Source organism: Tachypleus tridentatus, chromosome 6 (genome assembly GCF_004210375.1).
Source record: "Tachypleus tridentatus isolate NWPU-2018 chromosome 6, ASM421037v1, whole genome shotgun sequence".
Lineage (NCBI taxonomy): Eukaryota > Metazoa > Arthropoda > Merostomata > Xiphosura > Limulidae > Tachypleus > Tachypleus tridentatus.
In genome coordinates this window covers 68520377-68526606 of record NC_134830.1, presented here as the reverse complement: position 1 = coordinate 68526606, position 6230 = coordinate 68520377, and positions in this window count along the sequence as shown.

Here is a 6230-nt window from a genome sequence, read left to right as displayed (position 1 = left end):
ATAGAAAACTCGCTTCACTGTGACAATAAATAAACATAAAGCGAATGTTTATAAACGACAACACACAACTTAGTAATTTTATCTTTATTGTTGGACTATTTTAACAATTTTTAAAGGTATAATGTTATTCTGCTCAAACTTATGGGGATATTATATTAATGATAAATGAAAATTTTAAAATTAAACAAAATGAGATATTTAATTTCTTTTTTCGGAAAACACCAAATATGTCCTTATGGATAATGCACGAAGTTTCTCAATGATGGTATTTTATTCAAATATGCTTTACTTCAGTGAAAAAGTATGAAAAAATAATTTAGACTTTACCAAATACACTTATAAAATTATGTAAAACTAAATCACTAATGATAAACTTATTTCGAACTTAAGATACTGGGCCCAAAATCTTGTATTTATATAAAATAGTATAATGTCTTGGGAGTGGAGATCGAGAAACAAAAATGAGAAAGAGTATAACTGACCAAGAAACAATTTCTTTGAATAAATCTGTTAATATACCAACTATCAGTATAATAAAAACATTACAAATTCAAAAATTTAAAATCTCTTGATATAGCTAAATGTAACCTTTACGAACATACTAAGTCTCAAAGGCGTCGCTAGGTGCTTAAAATGTTCGGGATTCAGGCCAACAGACAAGAAAATGACATATGACATCGATCATGGTTTTTATATTCAGATTTTTAAAGACACCAACGATGGATGAGGGAGAATGTTAAATAGAATTCAAGCATGGGCCCTATGTGCTAGCGCCTAGAGACACCTCTGTTAGAACTTCAGTATCATGTAAATGGAAGAATCTGCATCTAACGACACACAATAAAAAACCTGTTTATATTTCATAATTTTATTGGAAGCAGTTCTTTAAATTTCTGCATTCAGTCCACTGTTTGAAAACTTAAACAGGGAGACGACTTAGTGTTTGTTTTGAATTTCGCGCAAATCTACACGAGGGCTATCTGCACTAGCCGTCCCTAATTTAGCAGTGTAGGACTACAGGGAAGGCAGCTAGTCATCACCACCCACTGCCAACTTTTAGAATGCTCTTTTACCAACGAATAGTGGGATTGACCGTCACATTATAACGCCCCCACGACTAAAAGGGGCGACCCTCAAATTACGAATCGAGTACCTTAACCACCTGGCCATGCCGGGCCACTATTTAGTGAAAACAGAAATCTTTAGCTACGTAAATTTTGAAAGAAAATTCAAATAGAACATCATGTTTTGAATTAATGTTGTATTAACATAAACCAAACAGATAGTTGGAGAAATTGGATTGTTTTTTTATTGGGTTTTTTTACAAATAAAGTTTTCTACTGAAAACTTACATTATAATAAATATAAATAAATTCAGTTTCACATAAGAAATAAATGCAGCGTTGACAAAATTTGAATAATAGTTTGTTAAAGCGTCGGAACTAATCGCTAAATGACTTTACAAATAATGTAGTTATGTGTTTATATTTTATTTTTAGAATTATTCCGTTTTTTGTTTCTTGTTCAATTTCAGTTATTTTGCATTTTACATATGATTGGCAAGGAAATAACTTTTTTGTCATGATTTGGAGTAATTTTCATATTCTTCTCGCACACTTTTAGAATTGAAAACGTCATTACTGTATTTCATTACTTTTTCTAATATATTATTTTGGCATGGCCAAGTGGTTAAGGCACTGAACTAGTAATCCGAGGGAACGTTATAATGTTACGGTCAATCCCATTATTCGTTGGTAAAAGAGTAGCCCAAAAGTTGGAGGTGGGTAGTGATGATCAGCTGCCTTCCTTCTAGTCTTACACTGTTAAATTAGGGACAGCTAGCGCAGATAGCCCTCGCGTAGCTTTGCGCGAAATTCATAAAAACAAAAGCAAATATATTATTTCAATAGTCAACTTCTGCTTAGCCTTGTATATTCCTTGAAAAAGGAATTTATTTACGGTGACTATGGTGAGTTTTTTGGATGCTTTTTCACTATCCCTATCCTGATGATACAATAAAACTACAACGGTTCAAAAATACATAAATAAATCACAAAACAAAAACAAAGAAACAACAGTCCGATAGCTTTCATAACACAGATTTTTCTCAATGTTTATACAATTTTTACGGACAGATTTAAGATATAATGCGTTATACTAACTATCAAAGTAACGTTTATTGTTAATAGCACAGTACAATAGTAATGAATGTACTTTATTCGCCACTTATTTCTTTTTTGGTTGGGGGTGGTGGTGGTGGTACTATTTTTCAAAACAGACGTGTGAAAGAATAAAACTTTTCCAGTTCATTACTTCAGTATTGTGAGCTGGATAATCACCGACAGTGTAAGTTTAAAAAACAACAACAAACTTCCAACATAGTTGTTGCCAAGTTTGATTAAAAGGGCTGATAAAAATTAAAATTTACATAAACTGCTTTCCAAAAGTTTCTGAAATAAAAAAATACTCGTATTTTTGGAGTTTTGTTTTTAGTGTTTGATATTGGCAAATAATAAACAATAATACAGAGAAAGAAGATACAGAGGGTAAGTTACTGAAGTGTGTAGAGAGAGCCCATTAAAAGTCATTTAATAAGCACATACATTAAGATTATGTGAGTGCACACAAAACATTGCAGCAACAACAATGATAACTATATTGAATAAGAATGAATCATTATCTACTGTGTTGAGTAATAAATTCGTACTAACAATGAAAACTGTTAAAACGCTTGTGATGAAATGCCTGATCATTTATATATATATATATATATATTAACTCAATTCTTCTGGTCTTTTTACGAATTTCTACCTAATCACCAATATACTCTACAAGTTAATCTAAACATTCAACATTTGTTGTTTTAAAGAATGCATTTAATTATTTGATTACATTTTATGATTATTACTAGAACTATTACGTTATTCATTTTGCATAGAATTTGATGTCATTTTATGTGAAACGTACAAGTGTAGCTGTGGCTGGTGTTTCTTCAAAAATCATAATCCATTTTTGTATTAAGTTTGAAAGACAAAACATTTCGGGATTAAAACAAAAAGTATTTCAATGAAAAGAAAAAAAAAACTATTCAACTAGAAAGACTAGATAATTCTCAAAGAACGTTAAAAATGACACATTTTCGAATAAATACGTAAATGATCCAAATTAATAAGAAAGTAACATATCTGTACTGAGCATACCTATATTATAAGTGTACAACTATCAGTAATTTTGACATTAATAATTTTGCATTTTCTGTCACCATAATTGGGTCTATAAACTTCAAACAGGCCAGGTTTCGCTTCAGGATAGAAAATAAGTAAAAGTTTGTTGTGTGTATTTACGTGAGACAAGATCAGTTGTAAACACGTTTACAAGTATGCGAGAAAGAGAGCAAAGTTTTGTCCAGTTCTGCATAAGACCATTTTGTAAAAACAAACACTCTAGATAAGTGTGGCACCCTTAGAAAAGCCGTTTTCTGGAAGAATTACGATTAACGTAAATTGTGAACTTAAGCACACGTGTACTTGGTTCACATATCCTTGTGTGTAAAAAAGTACAAGCGTGCGTATGCGGGTAGCTGCCTTACATATATGCTAATGTGCGTATTTGAGTACACACACGCAAATGTGTGTATATACAGATGCTAGTTTATTCGTCTTTGAATTTTGCGCAAAGCTACACGAGGGCTATCTGCGCTAGCCAGCCATAATTTAGCAGTGTAAAACTAGAGAGAACACAGCTAGTCATAATCATCCACCGTCAACGCTTAGGCTACTCTTTTACCATTACGTTTTGACCGTAACGTTATAACGCCCCCACGGCTGAAAGGGTGAGCATATTCGGTGTGACAGATTCGAACCCGCGACCCTCAGGTTATGAGTCAAGTCCCCTAACCACCTTCCTGGCCATGTGTGGCAAATATAGATATACATACTTAAATGTAAATATGTGATTCTAACGTAATTTTCTCTAATAAGATATTTCACCCTATTCTTTCAACTCATTACAGAAGTATTTCAGTGAGATGAAGTTGTCTGTTATTCATATAAAAGTGTTAAATTCATAAACATTAATTATCCATCTGCATTTAATCAGCAATGTTCGGAGAACAGTTTTAAATGTAGGTATGTTTATTTGGTTTGTTTTGAATTTCGTGCAAATCTACACGAACGCCATCTGTGCTAACCGTTCCTAATTTAGCAGTGTAAGACTATAGGGATGACAACTAGCCAGAATCATCCACCACCAACGCTTGGGCTACTCTTTTACCATTACTTCTTGACCATCACATTATGACGCCCCTACAGTTGAAAGGGGAAGCATGTTCGGTGTGACGGAGATTCGAACCTGCAACACTCAGGTTATGAGTCAAGCACCTTAACCACCTGGCCATGTTGGCCCTGACTCTCAAGGAACTTCAAGTTTTCTATTTGAAATTTTGTGTATTTGAATCGATGGAAAATACTTTGCAAAACAGAAAATGTTATAATGGGAGGATGAAGACTGTCTTTTCTTACCCCATCGCCCCTTAAGGCCTACTTACACCATTAAACGGTGCTTCTCAAATCCCGGGATTGTATTCTGGGCTGAAAGGATGTTATTGATAACACTTGTTCTTTTATCTTCCACTGGCGTTACTTAACCAAACTGTTCAAGAATTGTAACTATTACAATCTTGACTAAACCTCTTTGCAAGCTAACAGAAAACTGCCTATAATCAAGTTTAAATGTTTCCACTCAAATTACTGAATGGCTTTTCTTGCTGGAGTTCTAAAGATAAAGCAGTTTTAACAACAAAACTATTCATGTAAGTTGTACTAATCTCTAGTGTCTTTTACCAATCTAGCTGTATCCATAGATTGGGTATATGTGATCCTCGTGCTATCATGAGACAAACAAACTAAACACGAAACCGTTAAGCAATTTATATTTATAGCTGTTCAAATAAATTCTATCTCCTTGCAATAGCATCATTATAATTTTGAATCAAGCAGTGCTTGTATTTTATTCATTCAAGAATACTTCACTAATAATATCAAACTACTTGATATTGGTGAATCATTTAGTTACATAAATCTTATATCTCCATACATGTTTGTAAGTTATTCATTACCAATTACTAAACTTCATATAATTTACTGCACAAATATTAAAGATCTATTACGCTGCTTTGGCAGATCAGATAATTATTCATTGTAGGCTTCGTAACATTAATTTATAAGATAAATTTTGTTTTGTTCATAATTAAGCATAAAGCTATACAATGGGCTACCTATGCTCTGCCCACCAAGGGTATCGAAACCCGGCTTCTGGCGTCGTATGTCTTCAGACATTCTGCTGTGCCACTGGTGGTCTTATCTGTTATGTCATTTCTATCTCTGTCCAATTAAGACTTCGTCTAAATTGTTTCGCACACAAAAACAAATATCTGATTAACGAAAATCAATAAACATCATAACCTAAAATAAACAAGCTTCCTAAAGTACAGCATGTTCTCGAATTTTATCGAGCATCTATTCTATCCAAAACACAACACTTTCAACCAGTCACATAAATACAAATAAATCCAGGTTAGCTGTATCACAAAAATACCCCAGATCCGTATACAACAAACGAACTCACTTAGTGTCTGGAGAAAACGTTTCAGATTTGGAGTATTCCACTCTATAAAAGGGCAATAAAATACTATATTTATGGTTTTGACACATTAAAACAGTGGATGAATGTACACCCTTTTGAGAAGGTTGAAAGCTATCATTTAGTTTGGGCAAGCAGACCAACATTGTCACACAGTTATTCATAATTTACTGTGGATATGCAGTGAAATAATTTTATCGTAACACCAACTTTATTTTAAAATGAAAAAGTTGTGGTTTTGTTTAATTTGTGCACAGTTATTCCAAGGCTATCTACGCTAGTTGCCTTTAGTTTTGAAATGAAAGACTAGACGAAAGGCGGTTAGCAAACGCAACCCCTAGCCAATTGGGGGATCAATGATGAGTCCCCGAACCATGGAATTACATTTCGGCATGCTAACTACTGGGCTGCTTTTGCCAAAAGCAAAAGGCCTTACTGCTTAGAAATTAATTTGATAAGTGTTAGGAAGACTGTAAGTAAATGATTATCTGCAGTTTATGCAACATCACAAAGGAATACAGTAATAAACAAAGCATACTTTCATCATAGACAAGGGCCAAATTTATCATGTATGCAAGTGAAAATAGAAT